General features: G+C 42.7%; 2 long non-coding RNA genes across 2 annotated transcripts; one reads left to right on the forward strand and one right to left on the reverse strand.

Moving 5' to 3' along the window:
* Positions 1 to 1,199: 1,199 nt before the first annotated feature.
* Positions 1,200 to 22,205, reverse strand: LOC126501460 (uncharacterized). The gene is made up of 4 exons (XR_007591679.1): positions 20,580 to 22,205; positions 4,406 to 4,537; positions 1,746 to 1,998; positions 1,200 to 1,516 (listed from the first exon to the last, which is right to left on the reverse strand). It is a non-coding gene; the product is annotated as an uncharacterized lncRNA (long non-coding RNA).
* On the forward strand, positions 5,986 to 17,743 carry LOC126501461 (uncharacterized). Its single transcript, XR_007591680.1, has 3 exons — positions 5,986 to 6,461; positions 9,100 to 10,550; positions 14,544 to 17,743. It is a non-coding gene; the product is annotated as an uncharacterized lncRNA (long non-coding RNA).
* Positions 22,206 to 22,425: the final 220 nt, after the last annotated feature.

Below are 22,425 nucleotides of genomic sequence, written 5' to 3' on the forward strand. Positions count from 1 at the left end.
ATAAAGCATGAATTTTAAAGGTCTGTCCAGCCTTATCTTGACAAAGTTCTACAGTCTTTTACTTTTGTGTCCTGTTGTCCACTTTCTACTGTGTACTATCAACAGTCAAGATGAGCAATTTCTTGCCCAAATGGTTTGTTTTGCCACACTGAAAAAAAAGTTTGTATGGAGTTTCTTTTGCACTCATCATCTTCTCTTAAGTAAGTTGCTGCTGCCAGGGGCAGATGTGTCTCATTGTTATGAAAATCCTTAGGTTATTATAGCAATTTAAATGCCATATTCTGTAGGTCTTTAAGTGCTTGAAGATCACATATCTCTTTAAAATATATCACTGTGTGACCTTGAAATCATACATAATACGACTATAAGTTTGTTTTAGATGACTAACTACTAACTTGTATTTCTTTATTGTCCTAAATAGCTTGTAATAATAACTTTCAAGGGATAAAGGATTATGTTGTTAAATGAGCTGCATAGATACAATTCCTTAAACAAAAGTAGAAACATACATTCAGTATTAACAAAAATAACTCTAAATTTGTATCAATGTACCAAAATCCATACCAATATAAAATATTGAAGACAAGTGGTTGATTCAACAATTCACCATTTTATTTCATCATTTCTATTTATTTATTTATTTATTTATTTATTTATTTATTTATTAAAGATTTCTGTCTCTTCCCCACCGCTGCCTCCCATTTCCCTCCCCCTCCCCAAATCAAGTCTTTATTTCATCATTTCTATATTTTCCCCTTTTCAGAAAGAGATCCCCGAATCTAATCTTTTCTGTTTAGTCTTTTCTTTATCATGACCAATAACAATTTGTAACCAACCCCTGTAAACAATGACAAATATCTATAACCCACCAAACAACGAATAACCCCCATCCCATCTCTTGTGAATGTGGATGTTGTGTTCTCTACACTGCTTCCTGTTGTCTGGGAGTGCTGGAATCTTTGGGGAACCTTGAGAAAATTAGGATAATGTTCAAGTCCTAGCTAAAATAGTCTGTGAGGCTGGACCATCTCAGACAGCAGCCTTGAAGCTGTTCCAGACACAGAACTCTGAGGAAATTGCAACAGGGGCATTCTGAGAGGCTGAATCACCTTTAGTTTTTTATTAAACCAATCACATTGACATATCTTCAAACAGTGTAAAGGAATATCCTATAATACAATTATATTAGACTTTATGGCTTGAAACAAGATCTATTTTTTTTTTTTTTTTGAAATCTCAGTCTATCAGTCAGGAAGGAGTATGGACACAAGTTAGCTGGTTCCTCAGCAAGGCTCCAAGTATGTGACTTGGGACTACGATCACATCTGAGGCTGAAATAGGAAGCAGCTCCTCCTCACCTAATCCACGCTGTTGGAAAGCCTATTCCGTGCCGCTGTGAGACTCATTTTCTTCCTTGCTCTGGGTGCCTTTGACTTCACATCATAGCTTTTCAGTAAACTGGGTACACGGCGCTCTGACCCAGGCATCCCAGACAAAGCAGTTTGCTTCTATGAAACTAGAAAGAAAAAGGGAAGAAACTCTCCAGCAAGATGGGGCTTAGAATCCATGTAACATAACGGTGCAATCACAGATATCCCATGACATTTGCCCTATCTGTTCCATTAACTCAATACAGCTAGAGGCCACAGTCAATCCCATAATTCTCCAACACACGGCACGAGACAAAGGTGTGAAACGGAGTAACTTTATGGACCAGGCCTGTTTGACCAGCTTTGCTTGCTCACCTCAGAATTACGAGGAAGATGAAAATAAACCATCCTAGGTAAGCCATCCTGTAGGGTTTTCCTGGTAACAGCTGAGCTCCTATCTTACAGACATAGCAGGTGAACAGGGGCAGCTAGGGAATGCCTCAGTTTCCCTCCTGTGTCCTCAGTAATGACACATGCTTTCCCTTCAGCTGCAGCCTCTCAGTTCTCTTGGTGAGTCTCTTACAGAGTTCAGCCAAATAGTCTTCTGCTCATTTTAAACCTTAGAAAGCTCCAGAAAAAGAAAGAAAGAAAGAAAGAAAGAAAGAAAGAAAGAAAGAAAGAAAAGATTCGCATTTCAAGGTCAGTTGTAACCTATTTGGCTAGCTGTGTTAGAATATTTTCTTCTCAGGTGCATTTGTTAAGTAGTCTTTCATTCTGTGATTCTGGGGCTTCTGTGATTTTGTAAGCTTCTCCATTATATTTAAATTGTGAATTTCCCCAAACTTCAATCATCAGCGTTCTCAAAAGTAAAATAAAATTTTAGCTAAATCTTTTCTGGACCCCCTGAGACACCCCCAACCCTTCCATGTTCAAGCTGGTCATCAACATGTTACATTTTCACTTGGCATTCTTTAGCTCAGTACTCACTACTCGGGTCACACCTAACAAAGGTCAACCAGTGTCAAAAATCTATTCTCTGCATCTCTTCATCCTACCTCGCATCCTGTAACCATCCCTGGCCTGCAGACCAACAGTAACCTCTCTCACGCTGGCTTTTTGCTGATGAACCAGCTTCTGTGTAGAAGCTGTTTCCGTATAGGTCTTTCCTTCCACTGACCTCCAAACAGGAGCTTTTCCTACTTCCTTCTTGATGGGAATGTCTGCAGCTGGCTGACTGTGGGATTTCTTTTTAAGAGGGCAGTTATAATTGAGGCTAGAGTCTCTAATTAGGGAGGCGATTATAAAGGCGCGCTGACCTTGTGAAGCCTGGAATCTGTATTCCCAGCTATCTGCGTGCTCTCCCAAATCCAAGGGAACCAGTCTTCTCTTATCAGGATAGTGTGCAAAGGGGACGGTTCCGGGATGCTCTGATTAGGGGAAGAACCGGACTCCTGTGAGCTGGCAAGTACAGCTCTTTCCTGGGTTTTACGGAAAGGTATAAACCAAACAGCAGCAAGCAAGACGGCGAAGGAGCCTGTTTTCCCATGGGAGTAGTGCATGACAGCTAGACCTAGACTATCGCAAAGCTGGAGTCTGCACAGTCCGTGGGTCCTTTCCGCAGAAGTACAGGTTGGGGGTGGCAAAAAGAGGCACCAGCTTCTTGGCACTTGGCTCTCCATAAGCCAAGCTGGGGACCACAGGCTCTCTCTTGTCATTTTGTGTGTAGTTAGAAAGCCTGATGAGAGGTCTCCTGCTTGCTCGCAGCCTGCTGTTGTCCTAAAAATGCAAACCACCGCCTCGGGCCATGGAATCGGGAACAGGCAAAGGAAAGAGGCTGGGCTGCGCCCCCCACTGCTTGTCCTCACTTCTGTGCTGGCAACTTTTACCAGGAAAGCTGGGCTTTACCCTTGTTCTTAAGGACACAGTGGGGAAAAAAAGAGATTAAAACAATAATGTTCCAGGGGCTGGTAGTTTTAATCCTGAAGTTTTATTTGGAGCAGATATTAAAGATGGGGAGGATGAATTCCCACTTTATCCTCATGCAAAATAAATTTTGAAAAAGCTACAGTTTAAACCCCTCCCCATTTCCTGCCTCCTTCCCTAGGTAGAATAAGCAGGTTTATCTGAGTCACCCTTGGCAAGTCTTTTTGTAACAAAGACTCAGTGACATTCTGTGGGCCAGGCCAGCTAGGGAGAGCAGGGGTTTTCTTGGATGCGAACCTTGGCTCACTTTGGAAAGAGGAAACCTCCCTGGTTATGGTAAACTTATAACATCCATAAACATTCTTGAGAAACACAGACTGGGCTTGTGTTGGGCATTCTTAAAGCAGTTTTCTTTTATTTCCTTTCCCCTTTCCTTTCCTTTCCTTTCCTTTCCTTTCCTTTCCTTTCCTTTCCTTTCCTTTCCTTTCCTTTCCTTTCCTTTCCTTTCCTTTCCTTTCCTTTCCTTTTTTCCTGATTTTTTTTTGAGACAAGATTTCTCTGTGTAGCTTTGGAGCCTGTCCTGGAACTCACTCTGTAAACCAGGCTGGCCTCGAACTCATGTAAATCCGCCTGCCTCTGCCTCCTGAGTGCTTGGATTAAAGGTTTGTGCCACCACTGCCCCTCCAGTTTTCCTTTTTTTTTTTTTTTTTAAATGTTGCCTTTTATTGACCCCAATCAGCTTGCTAATCATAAGTCTGAGAAGACTTCCTGGACTCCTAAGGAGTTTTGAATTATGATCTGCCCCCCCCCATTCCTTTTGAAGGTCTGTGTTACCCAATGCACACATTTTAGAAGCTTTTTTTTTCCTCCCTTAAGTTAATTTCCTTGGAGGCAAACCCATGAAGTGGGGAAAAATGCACATTTCCTTGTGTTTTTATGCATCTATTATTTCTGTGGAATTCTTGACAGACAACAAAGAATTTTTTTTTTAAGCTGTGGATTTTCTGCTGTCAAGGAAACAAGCTGTTCTTTCCAATCCAGGCTCCTGGGATGAGCATGGGAGAAACTTTATTAAAAATTGATGAATCTATTCAACCTCTCACAGAACTCACCTGGAGCCCTTTCTCAGAACACCACAAGGGGCACAGGACTTCATAAGGCTGTGGCTGAGTCCCTGCTGTGACGACTGCTCCTGGCTTAAGGAAGACTTGAGAGAGAACTGGGAACTGTGACCATTGCCATCGCTGGGAGAATAAGAGAAAGATCTCTGTAGCAGTGAAGCAGAATTTTTGACCACCCATTACAGATCCACAGTCAATGACCCATACACAAAGACAGACCGAGAAAAAAAATATATATATACTTGCTGAGTAGGCTGACTATGTCAGAAGAGCCCTGAGAGGGAGACTCCAAGACCCAGAGAAAACTATTTCTGTGCTTTGGTCAGTGCAGAATGGACAGCCTATGCAGCTACAAATGACAGGGTTAGAGGGCCCTAAGTCTCTTCAACCTGACTATGTAAACTTTGCTCTCTCTTCCTTTGCACCCTAGACTGGGATCTCTCTGGTAAGAGTCTTGCGACCTCCTTGTCAAGGAGGTAGGTCAGAGAGGTGTTTCTGGGTTTTATGGCTTGCTATGGGGAGTTCTAATTCCCAACCTGTCCTGGGATGTGAAGGAAAGACAAAAGAGGGTAGGAGAATGTTGGAGAAGACTTCTTGCTCCCAAGCCTTGTCTTCAGTTCCAAGTATCTCCCACACCAAAGGACAGGACTTAGTGTCTCATTTTATATCCCAGTACTTTGCCCTTCATTGCGTGCTGAAGACGTAGACAAATGGGGAAGAATGAGCGTGAGGTGGAGACATAGCGGAGTTCCCAGTAGCCAATCTGCTGCCCAGGTAGGGTTTTAAATTCACGATAGACAGTTTGTAACTTCTCTCTGTGCTTCTTTGTCTGTCTTGGGTATCTTTTCTCTATTCTTGGTATGTAATTGCCAACCAAGTTCCTTAAAAATCCCATTTTCCAGAAGAATTCAGCAGGTGGTCTTGTCTCTCTCATGACTGTGCCTTCTCTTTGGCAATTGAGAGAGTTTCTAGCCAGGCCCCATTCAGACCTCGGCAAAAGTGGACAAACAGGAATTGCGGGGAAGAGTTTTCAGGCATTCTTGGGATTGAGCCTTCATACTCATCTGAAGTAACGGCTCCTATCCTTTTTCAGTGGGAAGCAAAACAATCCAGCCAGTGGAGTGTTTATTCTTCCCTCTCGGTCATTTTACTCCTCCACACTCCCAGACACTTGGCCGGCATCCTGAGAACACATACAGATGGACAGGCCTCTCCTCTATTTTTGTGAGGACCGAGTACCAGCAGATAAGCTGTGACAAGGACCAAAAATGGCAAGTCTAGAAAGAACTGTATTCCTCCCTAGAATAAAAGCGAAGGGGTCTGTTGTTTAGAGAAGGAAACAATATTCATGGTTTAGGAAATATTTATTGTTTAGGAAAGCTATGTAAATGATTAGCTAAGGACCTGGCTTTAGGTATCCTACCCAGCTGGGTAGAATTAGCCTCACTCTATCCTGGTTAAGGACATGGGGGCAAATTATGTAACCTGTCTGAACTGTAGGTCCCTCCTCTCAAAACAAGCTTGTTTACAGTGTTTCTATGGAAATCAAACGAGAGGATGTGTGACTTACGGAGCCAAGTCGACTGGAAACTGTGTGTGGCCACATGTGACAGCTCAAGGTGGAGAACGTGACAACCGACTCTTGACTTTTCACCCCCGGAATTGCACTGTGGGATACATGTCCTCTTGCAAAGAAGGGAATGAACAGGATCCAATATAATTTGACTGATATTTTACAGAGCAGCTTCCTCTCCATTGAAGTCTCTGTAACTACTTGGATAGATACTGTTGTCTGAGAGAAAATAGCAGCCCGAGGAGGTGAAAGAACTCCTTCTTAGACACACTTCCAGCTAGACCGACTTCCTGATTCCTGTCTGAGACTTCCTTGAGATCATTCTGTCTCTTATGTTTGTCTAGCACTTACAGTGTACTTACTAGGCACTGCTCCAGAAACTTCAAACATGTTAATTCACTTCCTTCTGACATCATCTCCTCGAAGCAGATAACCGAATCACCCTCAGAAGGAGGGAAATGGGGCATAGAGAAGGTAAGTAGCTTGGTGACATTTTCACAGCAGAGCTGGATTCTGTCCTTGGTGGGCTATCTGGGAGTCCATTGGATGGACTACTACTGATGACACCCCACCAATGGGATCCTGTATCTCCTGGTGTGTGTTGCGTGTCTACCGTCATATTCCAAGTTGAATAAGAATTAGCATGCTATGGTTAGGCTCTTCCTCATAGACATTTATAACTCGAGTGCTGGGGTGTTCTGCTGTGGTGAGCTTCCATGCTCTCTTTGCTGAGGGGCAGTGTGATGGAGGGGTTGCAATATACAGGTGCTAACAGGTGTAGATCTTGGAATTTGGAATTAGTCAACCTGGGGTGGAGACCTGCTTCTCTAAACCCCCTAGTGAGTCTTTGAAACTGTTTTGGATGTTAGCTACAACATTTGCAAAAGCATCTACCTAATATGAATACTTCTCCCACATGTTTCTAGCATTGTTTAAAAATAAGGTAAAGCAATTAGCAAATTTGCGATTGTACTTTCAAGGATGTAGAAATCAAAATCATTAAAGAACCGTGAGTATTTTTAATCCGGAAGAACATCCTAATGTGTTTTGTGGGCTAGAGTAGTTTGTGGAATAATCTCCTTTTGTAACTAACAGACTACGTATCTACAGACTAACCTTCTGACACAGGTTGGCTTTTTAGCCCATTGAGTTAGCTACATCTCCACATACACAGTGTTTTAAGTGATTATCACACCATTCAAGTCTCAGGTGAGAATTTGTGCCCTTAGATCTCATGAGCTTTAAACCTTTATTCAAAGAACAAAGACAACGACATATTTTCTGCTTCTGGCACTCGCTAGATTTTATGTAGACTCTGTCCTGCTTTCCGGGTTAGGGAATAGAGTAGTTTTTCAGTTCAAACTATGATAAGCATCTCTTCATCTAATTTCTTCCCACCCTATACTGTTTTTTGGAAAGACCAAGTGCCTTGGGAGTTTGTTTGATCTTAAACTACATATCGCTTTACAGAGGAAGGAACTAGAATGTTTGGCCTTGCTCTGCTGCTCTCGCTGCTGTACTATGAGGAGGGGGCCAAGACCCTCTGTGAAGACTGTTTTAGCCCTGATCAGTTTCTCCGCAAATTTCCGGAGATGAGAAGGGGCCAAGTTATCTAGTGTTCTCTACGCCTAAGGTGCCCCAAGCCTACAGAATCAGAGAGGCCTAAGCAAGCATCTTTCTCAGTTCATGAACTTGCATCCTTCCTTTGAGCACACAGTAGGTCTAGAGTAGGGAGGGAATTAGCTTTCAGTTTCCTGACCTGTGGCCTGTCTTCTTCTGCATCATCTCAGACCCCATGGGGTTTCCTTCTAGTGGCTTTCATTCTAGGAGGCTTTGCCTCTTTATTTCAGGAAAACTTTTTTTTCTTCTTATTTTTTACTTTTTTCCTTTAGTTTACATACCAACCATAGTTTTCCGTTCTCTTCTGCTCCCATACCCTCCCCCACCTTCCTTCTATCCCCCATCTATCCCATCCATTCCTCTTCCATTGTAGTTAGGAGCGGCAGGCTGCTTCCCGCCACTCTTTACCCGAAATAATTACACGAAAACTGTATTCTTTTAAACACTGCTTGGCCCATTAGTTTCAGCCTCTTATTGGTTAGCTTTTACATATTGATCTAACCCATTTCTAATAATCTGTGTAGCCCACGAGGTGGCTTACCAGGGAAGATCTTAACCTGTGTCTGTGTCGGGTGGGAGAATCATGGCGACTCCTGACTCTTTCTCCTAGCATTCTGTTCTGTTTACTCTGCCTATCTAAATTCTACCCTATCAGAGGGGCAAGCAGTTTCTTTATTAATTAACCAATGAAAGCAACAGATACACAGATGCCCCACCTCCATCATTCCATCTCCATTCAGAAAGGGGCAAGCCTCCCATGGGAGTCAACACAGCATGACACCTCAAGTTGAGGTAGGAACACAGCTCCTACCCCTGCATCAAGGTTGAGCAAGGCAACCCGGCTTGGGGAACCCCACAAAAAGACCTAGCTACATAACTGTTACACACATGCAGAAGACCTGGGCCTATCCCATGCAGGCTCCCTAGATGTCAGTCCAGGGTCCATGGGTTCCCACAGGCTCAGATCAACCATCTCTGTGGGTTCCTCTGTTGGATATAGCTTACTCTAGGCTCAGACTATTGCCCATCACAGCAGCAATCTCTACTTTTGTAAACAAAGTTAGTTGGCTCATGGTTGTGTTCATTGGCTTATGCACATGGCCTGATAAACCTAAAATATCACATTATCAGAAAGAGCTCATCCAAATATCTGGGACTCTTTAAAATGCCACAGTGACAGTGGAAATCAGACAGAATGTTCCTGCTCCTTTTCCGTGCTGCTGAAAGATAGAGACCAGGTAAGTGAGGGATATATGTTAAATTCACAAGGGAACAGTGGCTCCCTCATAAAAAGAAGCTACACTCCAGCTTCTTGAAACCAGCAAAAACAAGTCTTTTGTATTCTTTCCCTTGCTATGAATTTCCCCCCTCAGAACAAAGAAGATGTGCTCCAAGTTGGCTTGGTGTCTTCAATCCCAGAAATAGATATAGGTAGCCAATTTTAAAGAGAAAAGAATTCTGATTTACTGGTTTCCTTCCATGTGTTCCCCAGGACTGAAGGTACATTATAGGGTACATCCCATCAAAGGGCTCCCAAAATATCCAGCCATCCTGCTAAAGCTGGCCAGCGACCTGCAGACCTTCAGAAAACTGAGGGACATAAAATGAGTTTCTCTCGAAAGATTCCGCGATCTTTATCTTGGAAAACACTAGGAAGGTAAGGGCAAGTTTTAAACACTGTGAGAGTTGGCTTGACCCAGCTGATGGAAAAGGAGAATATTCACAGTGTAACTTGGCTTTTCCTCTCCCCCTTCAAGAGCCTTGTTGTACAACAGCCTGAGCTAAACACGCTGTGTCAATCTCATCTTTTACATTTCCCGGGTGTTTTCTTCTTAGATCATGCAACAACCCTGTCATTATTTTAAATATTTCTGCCTGTAAATTGCAGAATACTTGATCTGATTTTAATAGGACCCATGTGTGAAATCCTTTACTTTTTTTTTTTTAAATTCATCGTTCTGATTCTTTCTGCTCTTCAGTACAGCACAGCTTGGTAGCACTAGGTACGTCTTGTTGAAAGTATGTCCATAAATATGTCCCTTGCAGCATGGAACAGCTTGTTAAATTGGCAGTCCTCAGCAGTTTGCCTAGAAAAGTTTGCCTCACTTGTGATAGTCCAAATGTAGGGCAGAACACAGCGTAACTTTTTTTATCTAATTTTACCAATTGACATATTCTTCAAATTTTTTAACTACCTCGTGCCTTTCTCTCACAGTGCCACCGCTTGACTGGAAAAAGTGGCTGAGCGCTCTCCCAAGGGCTGTGTGTGGATAGGGAAATCACCTGGGTTCTCAGCAGATCGCAACCTGGGGACAATGCAGTCACTTAAGCAGAACCTCCAAGCTGTTGTGGAAACAGGGTTCAGATAGGGCTGACACCACCGACTCTGTCCCTGAGGTGTGGTGGTGCTGTTTTCCACTGTGGCAAGGGTGGGACTCATCATTTTTAGTCAAATATCACGGATTTCTTTATTGATTATGGGCGGTATTCTTCATGATGCTCTGTTACTGATGCGGATATCTTTACATCCTCTGATTTTCATATCTCTCCATGAGGATCCTATTGGACTCAGGAATGGCTTGTCTAGAAGGACCCTTGACCCCGAATTTAATGTCATAGGATGAGCTTTCAAGGTCACAGATGTTAGTCATCACCTCCAAGAGGAGGCACTGTTTTCTCCCCCGTAATATTTGAAGCACCCAGAGCTACCACCCTCATCTTCGATCCTTGAGACACCAGAGAGGGCTCCCTGCCATCTTATCATCATGCGGTTCAAAATTTGTCAAGTGCCATCCTAGGGGAAAACCACACAAGAAAACAAAAAGGAACAGCACACGCCCGAACATTGATTCTGTCCTGTGGGGGCACAGTGCGACACAGAGACTGTGCTCTGAGTTCCTGTCTTGGTGTCCACACTTTCCAGATGGTTCTATGTGCTTTAGGGTAAGTGGCCTGAAGAAAATGAATTCATTTTCCATGCTTAGTTCCTGTCTACAAATTTTACCACCCAGTAGGGAATTTGCCAGCCTCTGAAGAATCTGTTAGAAAACACTATTTTAGGAGCAATTTGTGAAGAAAGCCTTCTTGGAATTATTGAAATGCAAAGTGGACTGCCTAGAAATGACACCCAAACTTCTACTCCTTTGCTGAACACAAGGTACTGCTCAAACTCCAGGTGAGTGAGGACCGTCACATTGAAACCATTTTAGTTCAGCTTAAGTTAGATGGTGTGAGACATACAGGAACCTTTGATATTTAAGAGTTCGGGCATTATTCCACAGCTCCCTTCAAACTGGCAGAATTTGGGGCAGTAGGGGTCTGAGTCTCACCTACCTGCAGGATCACTTTGCATACTCTGCCACAAATGTGCATTTGGGATCTACTTTTAATTTACTGACGGAGTCATGAAACTTGGATGATTTTTTTTTGTTTTTATTGAGCTATACATTTTTCTCCAATCCCCTCCCTCCCTCACCTCTCCCTTCTGCTTTCTCCTGTGAACCCCATTGCTCCCAGTTTACTCAGATCATGACTTTTTCGCCTTCCTATGTAGAACCATGTATGTCTCTCTTAGGGTCCTCTTTGTTGTCTAGAAACTTGGATGCTTCTAATCCATATTGCCCCATCAAATTTACTGTGTGCCATAAGTTTTTGTGGTGTTAATACAAATAATAAACAAAAATAAAGTGAAATTTTAAAATTAATTATAGTACTTAAAAATTAAATGTTCTTCATACTTTATTTTAAGTTAAAACTGTGACAAGGACACTCTGAATGGTGGAACTATCATTGACTATTGAAAGAGAAAATTCTCTTGGCTGACAACTTAAAGAATATAATATATATATGTATATATATATTACTCAAATAATATATTACAAGTTTGGAGAAGTCCTAAAGCATATTTGAAATAGCCATCCTGGATCACTTTACCTTTTTTTAAAAATTAAAAATGTAATTATTACCAAAAGCTGGACTTGTATGAAAATGTTTACAGATGTCTTAGGAAGAAAACAGCAGAATGTGGAACTAATTGTGTTGATTCAAGATAATTATGAAACACAAATGACCATTACTTCTAACAAGCCTCTTGACAATTAGAATTTGACTGTGGCGATCAGGCTCAAACGAAGTTAAGAAGAGAACAAAAGAATAGTGCAATGTTTGCGGGATAATAATCACACCCCTGCCCCTCCAAGTTGGTTCACATCATGGAGCTTCTCAGAGTTTCATTTCCTGAGTGTTTGAGTGATTTTTACAGCAGAAATGACACACTGATCTGTGAATAGCCTTCATTTCTTTCCATACTAGATTGTCAGTGAGATTTTCATGCAAGGACTGGAAGTCGATCCCCCACGGGACTTCTAGATGCTCTCCCATGGGACTTCTAGATGCTACAGACGTCCTGCTATCACAGACACAAACAACCCTAATGCCATTCCAATCCCTGTTGGGTTATTTGCAACCTGCCCCCAGCTTACATGGCTGTGTATTATGTTTTGGTAGCGTTCTGTTTAGCCCCAAAGTGGGACTGGGAGCATAGAAGGGACCATAACCTTCAGAAGCGCTCGAGAGCCAGATTTTTGAGAGTTCTATAGAATAAGAAGAAAGACTCTTCCATCTTTGTAGGAAAATAATCAGGTGTTATTTCATATTCATAACTAACTGAAATTGGTTGTGAATCAGCTGTTATGTAAGTCATATACCAGCACAAACTAGTAGAAAAATAATGCAGCCACGAAAATGATCTAATTGGACACTTCATAAAAAAAGTAAAAAAAAAAAACAGGTAACAACTTAATTATATATATAATTGTCTATCTATCTATCTATCATCTATCTATCTATCTATCTATCTATCTATCTATCTATCTATCTATCTATCTATCTATCATCTATCTATCTAATCTTTTAGTCAATATTTCCATCAAGCCATTTGAACATGACAAACATAAAATGTTGTTGAGACATTCTTCTTGTATTAGGTCTGCATGTTTAATTTTGAGTTAGTCACATTTCCTATACTCAGTAGCTCCCTGTGGTTAGTGCCTACCATATTGATCAATATAGCCCATGTCTATCATCCATATGTAGAGTTTCTAAGAGGAGATATCCCCAAGGCTGAATATTTTTCCAAAGCAACGGAGGCATGTTGTCATGTTGTTGTGCTCTGAGCGGGTGCCGCTGCTCCTGCATGCGGGCGAATGGCTCCAAGTAGGAGCCAGCGGGAAGCCGCACCCTGCCCACAAATGTGAAAGACGCCTCGGGATTTGCCTGGGTTGTAGATTCTAGAATTGTCCAAAGCAGCTTTTATTTGTTTACTCGCTACATTTATCAGGTTGTCATGTCAGACACTCGCGTTTGTACGGCTCTGCCTCTGCAGCGCTGTGTGACTGAAAGGTACCTTACGTAAACTTCAGTCAACTTTGTTGGGGGCTGCCTCACCTTAGTGGGTGCTTGTGTCTCCTCTGCCACAGACGGTGAGGCAGTGCACTTGTCGCCTCTGGCTCGCACTGCTGTTTGGTTATGTGCAGACACACGAAGGAGCAAGGACACATGTCAAGGAATGCCATGAGAAGTCTGAGTTTCCCAGGAAAAAGCTGAATAATGAGCTTGCTTTTCAAATTCAGAGTTTGTCATATTAATTTCTCATTTTAAAAGAAATTTCAGCTTCCTTGTAGAATTTTATATTGTATCTTGATTTCAAATGAGAAAATTATTAGTCACACTTCTTAATTTGTTGGATGACATCATTGATCATCATAGTCTTTGCTCTTGACTAAATGTCTGGTTCACTTATATGTCATATGTTTCTCTCTCTCTCTCTCTCTCTCTCTCTCTCTCTCTCTCTCTCTCTCTCCTGTTTTCCTGCTCCGGTTCTGAAAGCTGCAGAAATCCAGCTCCTCCTGCCTTCTGACTCTGCTATTCTCAGTCTCAAGGCTGTGGCAACATCTGTGGTCCTCAGAGCTCATGCCCTGGTCCTGCCCTTCAAATTCACACGCCAGTTTATTCCCAGTGAAGGGTGGCGGATGGGGTGAAAGATAGTCTGAATCTAAACCTCCACAGGGATAACAGATCATGTAGTGAGTAATAATTAGATGAGCTATCAGCTCTGTCCGCATAGACGGGAAAGAAGGGTCCAATACACAAGCCAGAGATGGGAAGACTTTGCCAACCTCATTAAATATGAAGGACCCAAAATACTAGATTGTGCCAAATGTATAGACATCAGAGGAAGACTGTCAAGAGAACATTGCTGAACACTCTGCTCATACACTCTACGGTGAGGACAAGTAGGCCGAGGGTGTGGCTAGTTGTTCCTGGACCAGAAGCTTCTAGCCCCTCTATGCTTCTCTGGCCCAGGCAGCTTCAGCTGGGCAGCGTCTGTGTTGGGAGAAGAGCTTCTCCCTAGGTTTGATCCATGGTCTGGTGGATTCCCATGAAATGTGGTTTTCCAGGCTTCTCTCGAGGGGGTGCAACGTAGGAGCAGAGGAAAGAGCAGGGTGATCTTACGACTTCCTGGGCCACTGCCTTAACTACAGCACTGACCACCTGGTTCCACGTAGGGCCAGAAGGGGACTTGAGAATCATGTTTAAAAACTGTTTTCTTATGCCATGGCAAGTTAAGGAATACTAGCTACTTTCTGCTTCTAATGCTTGGGAAGTTCCGCGCAGGCGCTTCTGACTCAGGGCATATACAGAAATGAAAAGAAGTTGTGTAACAAACTGTTTTAGTAGCTGTGTGGCTTCATTGCTGGTATCAATAAAATGTTTTAGAGGAAAGGAATACATCTTTAAAACAAGGAATAGTTTTTTTTTTCTAGCTTCTGGGTCCTGACATACAGTCTAGAGACCTACGATAGAACCAAACATGACTGGGAAAATAAAATTAACATTAATGAAATGATTCCTAATGATATTCTGCTATACTTGCAGATTGGTACCTAGTTGTCATCTGGGAGGTTTCACCCAGCAACTGATGGAAACAGATGCAGAGACCCACAGCCAAACATGAGGTGGATCTTAAGGATCTTGTAGAAGAGGGAGAGGAAGGATTATGGGAGCCAGATGGGCCAACGACACCACAGGAAAACCAACAGAATAACTTGGCTTCATAGAGGCTCACCGAGACTGAAACACCAACCAGGGAGCCTGCTTGGGGACTGTATGTGTGTTACTGTTGTGTAGTCTATACTTCTGAGACCCCTAGTAGTGGGCACAGGGGCTGTTTTCGACTCTGTTGCCTGCTTTTGGGACCCTTTCCTCCTACTGGGTTGCCTCATCCAGCCTCAGTAGCAAAGGAGGTTCTTAATCTTACTGCAAATAGACTATCATGGCTGGCTGATATACATGGGAGGCCTGCTCTTTTCTAAAGAGAAAGAAAGACGAGTGGACTGGGGGTGGGGAGCGGAGATTGGCGGGAGGGACTGGGAGGAGAGGAGGGACAGAGGGAAATGTGATATGGTTGGGGAAAATTTAATTAATTAAAAAATTTAAAAATAATAGATTTTATTCTTTGAAATTTTCATGCATTTATATAATATGTTTAACATATCCAGAGGCTGCTCTTCTTAAAGAACTACTCCAGGAGGTATTTCGGGAAAATAATTTAGAGAATATTCTGAGCTATGTATACTAAAAATCACGGAATGAGGTGAGAGGTCTATATTTCAGCTGAGTGATCCAATGAGCAAACCAGTTGGTTTAAAGGACTCCTTTATAAAACTTCCTCCCCTCCTCAACTTGCCTGGTTTCCTTGCTGTCACTGATGTTTGGTGTGATATTCTAAGGCAATCATGGTTTATAAAGAGTCATCTTGTTGAGAGTTTAAAGGAAAGATGTTCATTTCTTGCTCCTGTGATTGTTGTGTGTGTGTATGTATACACACACATATATGTATATATACTCATTTTTCCATTTTTAACTGTTTTCCAATTACAAAATAAGTAATATCTGCTTCAAGCATTGGTGGTTTAAAATTAAACGAGGCTCAAATGTCAGGATCCGTTCGTTTATAATTGAACTGGTGGGGAAAGGGAAGCAGAGACAGTAGATTGTCCTGAGAGAGGGTGTGCTCCCTGTCACAGGGCCACCACCAAGGATGATTTATGATTCCCCCCCCCCAATGTTTCACTTCCCTGTCCTATCACAGACTGTCACCCACAAAGGACACATTCTTGGGAAGGAATGACAAAGTCTGACTTTGGGTAGCTGTCTTCTTTGGGTAGCTGTCTTTCCCCCCCCTTTCACTTAAATTTCAGTGTTTACTGCTTAGCAGTCTTCAGTTTGACACTCAGCAGACAGAAACTGGATTCTTGTGAGGATTAAGGGATTATTCACTCACCAGCTTAATCAGATTAATCATAGATTTTGAACAAGATATCTAATGCCATTTGCAGGATGGGACGTGTGACCCCTTCTTGCTAGTTGACTTTGGCTTGAGCACAAAGACTCGTACATGTGCACACAGAAGCGCCCGTGTACACACAGATGTACAAACATATGTACATAGGATCGTAGGTACAAAATCATGGTCTTACAAATTTTACCATCACTTAAAGAAACAATTTAAATTTTGTAATTATGATTAGTTTCTACTTCCTATTTTACCTAAGGCCAGAAAGACAGAGATTACATGCCTGTATATTGTTTGATGCTATTTGGACTCGTTAAAGGTTATTTAAATTTACTTTTGGAGATGGCCTTTTTTTGGCAAGTCATTTAAAAATCATTTTAAAAAGAAATCTGTAAGGAGGTATAATTATTTCCATATTCACATTCCTATCATGCAGACTTTAAAATTTGAATATTACTAATTGAAATTATGGTACCAAAAGAAATATCCAGAAAGTAGATGATTATTATTTCAATTATTGCTCTTTCATTCCTATTAGGAGCTTAAGCCCCAGTCTACATTTATTTAATAAGCTCCTTTTCCCCTTGCAGAAACAGGAGGCAGCAAAAACCCTTTGTACTGCAGAGGTATTAAATGAGGATTGGGACCAACTGGCCCATTGTATGAACTCTTATTTTAAAGTAGTCCAAGTTAAGCAGATTTTGTTGGATTTACTTTTATTTGGGTCTTATGTTATTTACGAGATAAACATCGTAATATTGGAAATATTCTTAAAGACAGAAAGGAGAAAATTAAAGAGTGAACCCTGTTTGTCCACACCATTATTCTGAGACATTGGAGCCAAGAACCCCTGAGGCCCCCAGGAGCAGAACTGAGATCTGTCTCCAGATTGGCTGCGTGGTTCGGCATTCCACAGATTTTTATGGCTTGCTTTCCAGCTGGAATCAAACTTGTTTCTGGCATTACACATTTATTATACAATCTTTACTAATCTGTTTATAATGCTCATTAATGTTTGTCTGGTGTTGAGTTTTTAAAAATTAAACCTCTCTCTGTATGAGAGGGGAGGAAGAGAAGGAGGGAGAGAAGAGAAGGATGAAAAGAGGAAGAGAGAGAGGAAGAGAGAGAGAGAGAGAGAGGCATGTCCATGTGTCTGAGTGTTGGACAGCCTTGGATATTGCTTGGTCTTCATTGTCTATCTCCAGACAGAATCTCCTGGTGCATGTGCCAGGTTGCCTTGACCATGAGCTTCTGAGAGTCTCCTGTCCCTGCTTCATATCTGCCCCAGGAATGACAGAATGAAAGAAGTGTGTTAGCACATTTGGCTCCACATGACTCTGAGAGACGGAACTCAGGACTTCACACTCTGTGGTCAGAGCTTTGTGCACACCTAACCATCTCCACATCTTTAGACACTGACTTTAGTGTAAGGTAAATAATGTTTAAGCTGGATACTGTTAACACTGATAATGTTTAGGCTGGATAGATGTTTATAGTTTTCAAGTCCTTTTGCAGAACTATGAACTTCAAAGGTATTCTAATGTGCATTTCACCATTGGGAAGACAAGCAGAAAGAACAGTGCTTTACCCAAAGCCTGTGGTAGGGTTAGCACCAATAACAAATAGTATGATGCCATTCCTTTCAGGTTCTGTTTGGAGTGTTTTCTATGAATTGTGGGTGTGTAGAAAAGCAGATGTATTCATTTTGCATGAGGAATGATGTGTGAGGGCAGATAAAGAGGAGAGAGGAGAGACAGACACATAAACACACACACACACAGAGAGAGAGAGAGAGAGAGAGAGAGAGAGAGAGAGAGAGAGAGAGAGAGAGAGAGAGAGAGAGNGAGAGAGAGAGAGAGAGAGAGAGAGAGAGAGAGAGAGAAGAGAGAGAGAGAGAGAGAGAGAGAGAGAGAGAGAGAGAGAGAGATTATTTACTAAGTTTATATGTCTGGGTTTTATCACTGAAATAAAACAATGAATGGTTCCTTCCTAGTTAACACTAGAAACTAAAACAGAAGTGAATGACGTCTGTCAGTAAAAGATGAAACAGGAGCTCCTTTGTGTAGCCTTCTTACTGCCCTGAAGTCCAGCGAGCTTTTATACTGATTATGATTTTGAGGCATATTTCCTGTACGACCTAATTCTGACAACTAACCTTCGTTAGCGTGTCCTTAAGATGGCCCATTTCTCAGGTGGGAAGACTGAAACCCTAAGAGTAACAAGCACAGGCCTCATACATGGAAGGCAAGGTCCCTGTTTCATCACCTTGCCTATTATGATGTCTGTGTTTAACATCATGACTCCTTAGCAGAGTACAGTTTCCATCGTGAAATCTGATACACTTAATGGCCATGTTCTATGTGCACCTGCAGCATTAGCTTGCTTTGGTTTAATTTCATTTTTAACATGTGTCAAGAAGATAGTGTATGTCAGATACTATTGGAAATGTTTCCCATTTACTGAAGTTAATCTTCTTTTAGGAGATTGGTATTGTTTTGCTTATTGGCAGACAGAGATTGTGAGGCCACGAGAAAGCAGCTGGCCAACCCAAGTCCAAGTCCAAGTGAAAATGCTGCCGTTCAACTCCAGCCAACTTTCATGTCTCTGACCTTTCTCTGCAACTTGACACATTGATCTTAGGCCCAGGGTGCTACCCTACATGGTGAATCCTGGCTTTACCTAAAGAGACATAATCCAAGTCAGAAGCGAAGGTGCTCAGTGTATAAGACCTCAGAAGCATCTTACTGCTATGTGGGATATAGGAAGCCATCATCCATATTTATACATTTCATTAATATTAATCGAATCCATTTTCTCTTCCCTTTCTTGGGGCCTTAGCCATCTTTTTTTTTTTAAATAAAGTTACACCTTGGTTTTTCATCAAGTGTACTATATAATGTCTTATGATCTTCCCTCCTTTTGAGGGTGTAAGCCGTATTTGATGACTGTCTTTGTTTCTGACAAACAGTTCTTTAACTTTGCTCTAAGAAAGCAAAGCAGACAGGTTGATGGTCCAAATGTCAGGATCATCTACCTAACCAGGGAGAGCTGATTTCCAACTCTTGGTATCTGTACTGATATTAGTTACTTTCTGAGAAAATGTGAGTAAGAAGAATGTGTGATCAAGATCATTTTTTCACAACTTCTTTCTTGTACCCTATCCTCCTCAGAGGACAGAACACTGGAAGAGTCTTCCCTTGGGGAGACCGAGTGGCCTGGATGTCTCAGGAACAGAGAATAGCATGCCATTTCAACCCAAGCCAGAAAGGACTGAGTGGCTATCCTCAGAATCACTTAGATTTCGTGTCTGAGCAAAATTATTGGATTCAAGTTATTTCAGTCATTAGGTTATAAGACAGTTATTACTAGAAACCAAATATGAGTGAGAACATCCCATGTTCCTCTTTTTGGGTCTGGCTTACCTCACTCAGGATGGTGTTTTCTATTTCCATCCATTTGCCTGCAAACTTCAAGAAGTCCTTGTTTTTTACTGCTGAGTAGTACTCTAATATGTATATATTCCATACTTTCTTCATCCATTCTTCCATTGAAGGGCATCTAGGTTGTTTCCAGGTTCTGGCTATTACAAACAATGCTGCTATAAACATAGTAGAGCATATACTTTTGTTGTGTGATAAGGCCTCTCTTGGGTATATTCCCAAGAGTGGTATTGCTGGGTCCATGGGTAGGTTGATCCCAAATTTCCTGAGAAACCTCCACACTGCTAGCCATAAATAAAGGACACTGAACCTATAATTCGGGTTCTTAGAGAAGCTAAATAAGAAGGAGAACCCAAAGAAAATCATATAGGCATCCTCCTGAATATTAAACTTCATCAGGCGATGAAAAGAGACAGAGACAGAGACCCACATTGGAGCACCTGACTGAAATCTCAAGGTCCAAATCAGGAGCAGAAGGAGAGAGAGCACAAGCAAGGAACTCAGGACCGCGAGGGGTGCACCCATACACTGAGACAATGGGGATGTTCTATCAGGAACTCACCAAGGACAGCTGGCCTGGGTCTGAAAAAGCCAGGGTAAAAACAGGTCTAGCTGAACATAGCGGACAAGGAGGACTACTGAGACCTCAAGAACAATGGCAACGGGTTTTTGATTCTACTGGACATATTGGTTTCGTGGGAGCCAAGGCAGTTTAGTGGATGCTCACCTTACTAGACCTGGATGGAGGTGGGTGGTCCTTGGACTTCCCACCGGGCAGAGAACCCTGATTGCTTTTTGGGCTGACGAGGGAGGGGGACTTGACTGGGGGAGGGGGAGGGAATGGGGAGGTGGCGGTGGGGACGAGACAGAAATCTTCAATAAATAAATAAATAAATTAAAAAAGACAGTTATTACTAATGAGTGACCCAAATAGGCAAGACTTCAAGGTCATGGCTCACTGGGAAACCAGTCCCTAATTTCTGTGGACAGCTGCTCATTTGAGTAGGGGACATATTCCTCACTCAGGGAAAGAGAACCTCATGAAGGCACCAGAGGGGTGCTTTTCTGCTTACTGCTGCAGACCATAACATGTACTATACCTTATCTTCGTGGAGTGATTGGATAGAAAGAAAGGAAGAAAGGAAGAAAAACTTAAATGTGTATTCTTTAACCTACCAAAATTATGCCCAAACAGTAGAAAGATCAAGGACCTTTTTCTTCATGGTTCCATGTGAACTGTGAGGAGGTGAAGAATTTTGTACATACTACAGTTTCCCAGCAGAATCTTTGAGATGGGTCTCTCACAGCGACGGGTCTCTCACAGAGATGCGTCTCTCACATCAATGGGTGTCTCACAGCGACGGGTCTCTCACAGAGATGCGTCTCTCACATCAATGGGTCTCTCACAGCGACGGGTCTCTCACAGAGATGCGTCTCTCACATCAATGGGTCTCTCACAGCGACGGGTCTCTCACAGAGGTGCGCCTCTCACAGCGATGGGTCTCTCACAGTGACGGGTCTCTCACAGTAATGGGTCTCTGACGAGTCTCTCACAGCGATGAGTTTCTCACAGCGATGTTTCTCTCACAGTGAGTGGCAGTGGTGCTCAGGGAGGGAAACTGCAGTGGACTTCAGAGGGCCCCTACCTCTGCCCATCCTCCACAAGTACCTCTGTCCAGTACTGTACTTAGAGGTTCCCTCTCCTGACCACTGTCCCCTGCCTCTAAATCCCTCCCAGGGCCCTGTTGCTTTGACACAAATGGGAGCAATCCTCCTGAAATTATTAAACAAAACATGCCTATAGTTCAAAAAACGTGGGATATGAACTTTTAAAAGAAAGAATGAATAACGAGACTCTCTAAATGGAAGCGCATGGCACACTGCGATGGAAGCCATATCGCCCCATCCCAATGGCACAAAAGAGCTGGGGGGTCCCGAGGTCTCATTTCCAAGCCGTGGGCCCCTCCCGGTTTCTCAAAAAACTAACACATTAATGATGCATTCACAAACAAACTTCTTTGTAGCTAGTGCTGACAGGCAGGGAGAGGGTGGGGGTGGGGCCTGCGAGAAGGGGAGCCAGGCCAGGGGACTGCTCTGAGGCACCAGCTTGGGTTCCCGGGCCCGGTGATGGAATTATTGTTTATTTTTTTAATTTTCCAAGGTAGGCCGATGACAGCTGAAGAAGACTGTATTTGCCGAGGAGCAGCATGAGGGTAGAGAGGAGCGGAGCTCCTGAGGGAAACCTAATAGTTCCTCTCCTTCCTGCACGTAGATAAAGACTTATAATCAGCGTGTATGTTCACCATCTGGCTCGGCGCATGTGGTCCGTATGGAGGAGAAAGCCGCACAATCTGTAAGTGATCAGGAGCCATGGCGCTCTCTCCAGAGACTCCACGATGCAATCAAGGTGACAGATGGCACGGCCACTGCTGTGGCCTCATGGAGAAGATCAAAATCACCTTCAATAAACTCTGACTGAAATGGGCACGAGCACCTCGGAAAAGTCAGTTTGTCAGTCAAACTGCGACAGCGCGCTGCACTGGGGAACCGCCACGGCCAGCTCTCTGTTTTCAATCGTTTCCGTCTGACTGGCCCTGAACTATGATCCTTCTCAAATTGTCCTTTCTGTTTAGCCGAAGCAGGCCAGCAAATTGCCAGATTCATTGCTTTATTGAAGAAAATTGAAAACACGATGTCCTCAATTCCGAGGACGCACAGCTGGCAGGTGCCAGGGACACCCAAACGCAGAGACTGGACCTGGTGTGTCTGCAGCCTGAGTCTGCACAACTTTAGGCAGATTTTTTTTTTCTGAACACAAGTCTAAAATGCAAATGCGTGCCTGCAAGTGATTACATAAAGGGTATTAAGTAACCAGGAAGTGTTGGCGGAAGAGATAAATGCTTACAAAGAAAAAAAGGCAGAAAGGAAAGGCGGCAGAGAGGGAGAAAGGAAGCTTCAGTTGTTGTCTGTGCATTTTCCTAGCAGGCTTCTTTCTTGACAGAACCAGTGTGTTCTCTTTCTG

Source organism: Alexandromys fortis, unplaced genomic scaffold (assembly GCF_014885135.2).
Source record: "Alexandromys fortis isolate MF-2015 unplaced genomic scaffold, M_Fortis_MF-2015_v1.1 scaffold_41, whole genome shotgun sequence".
NCBI lineage: Eukaryota > Metazoa > Chordata > Mammalia > Rodentia > Cricetidae > Alexandromys > Alexandromys fortis.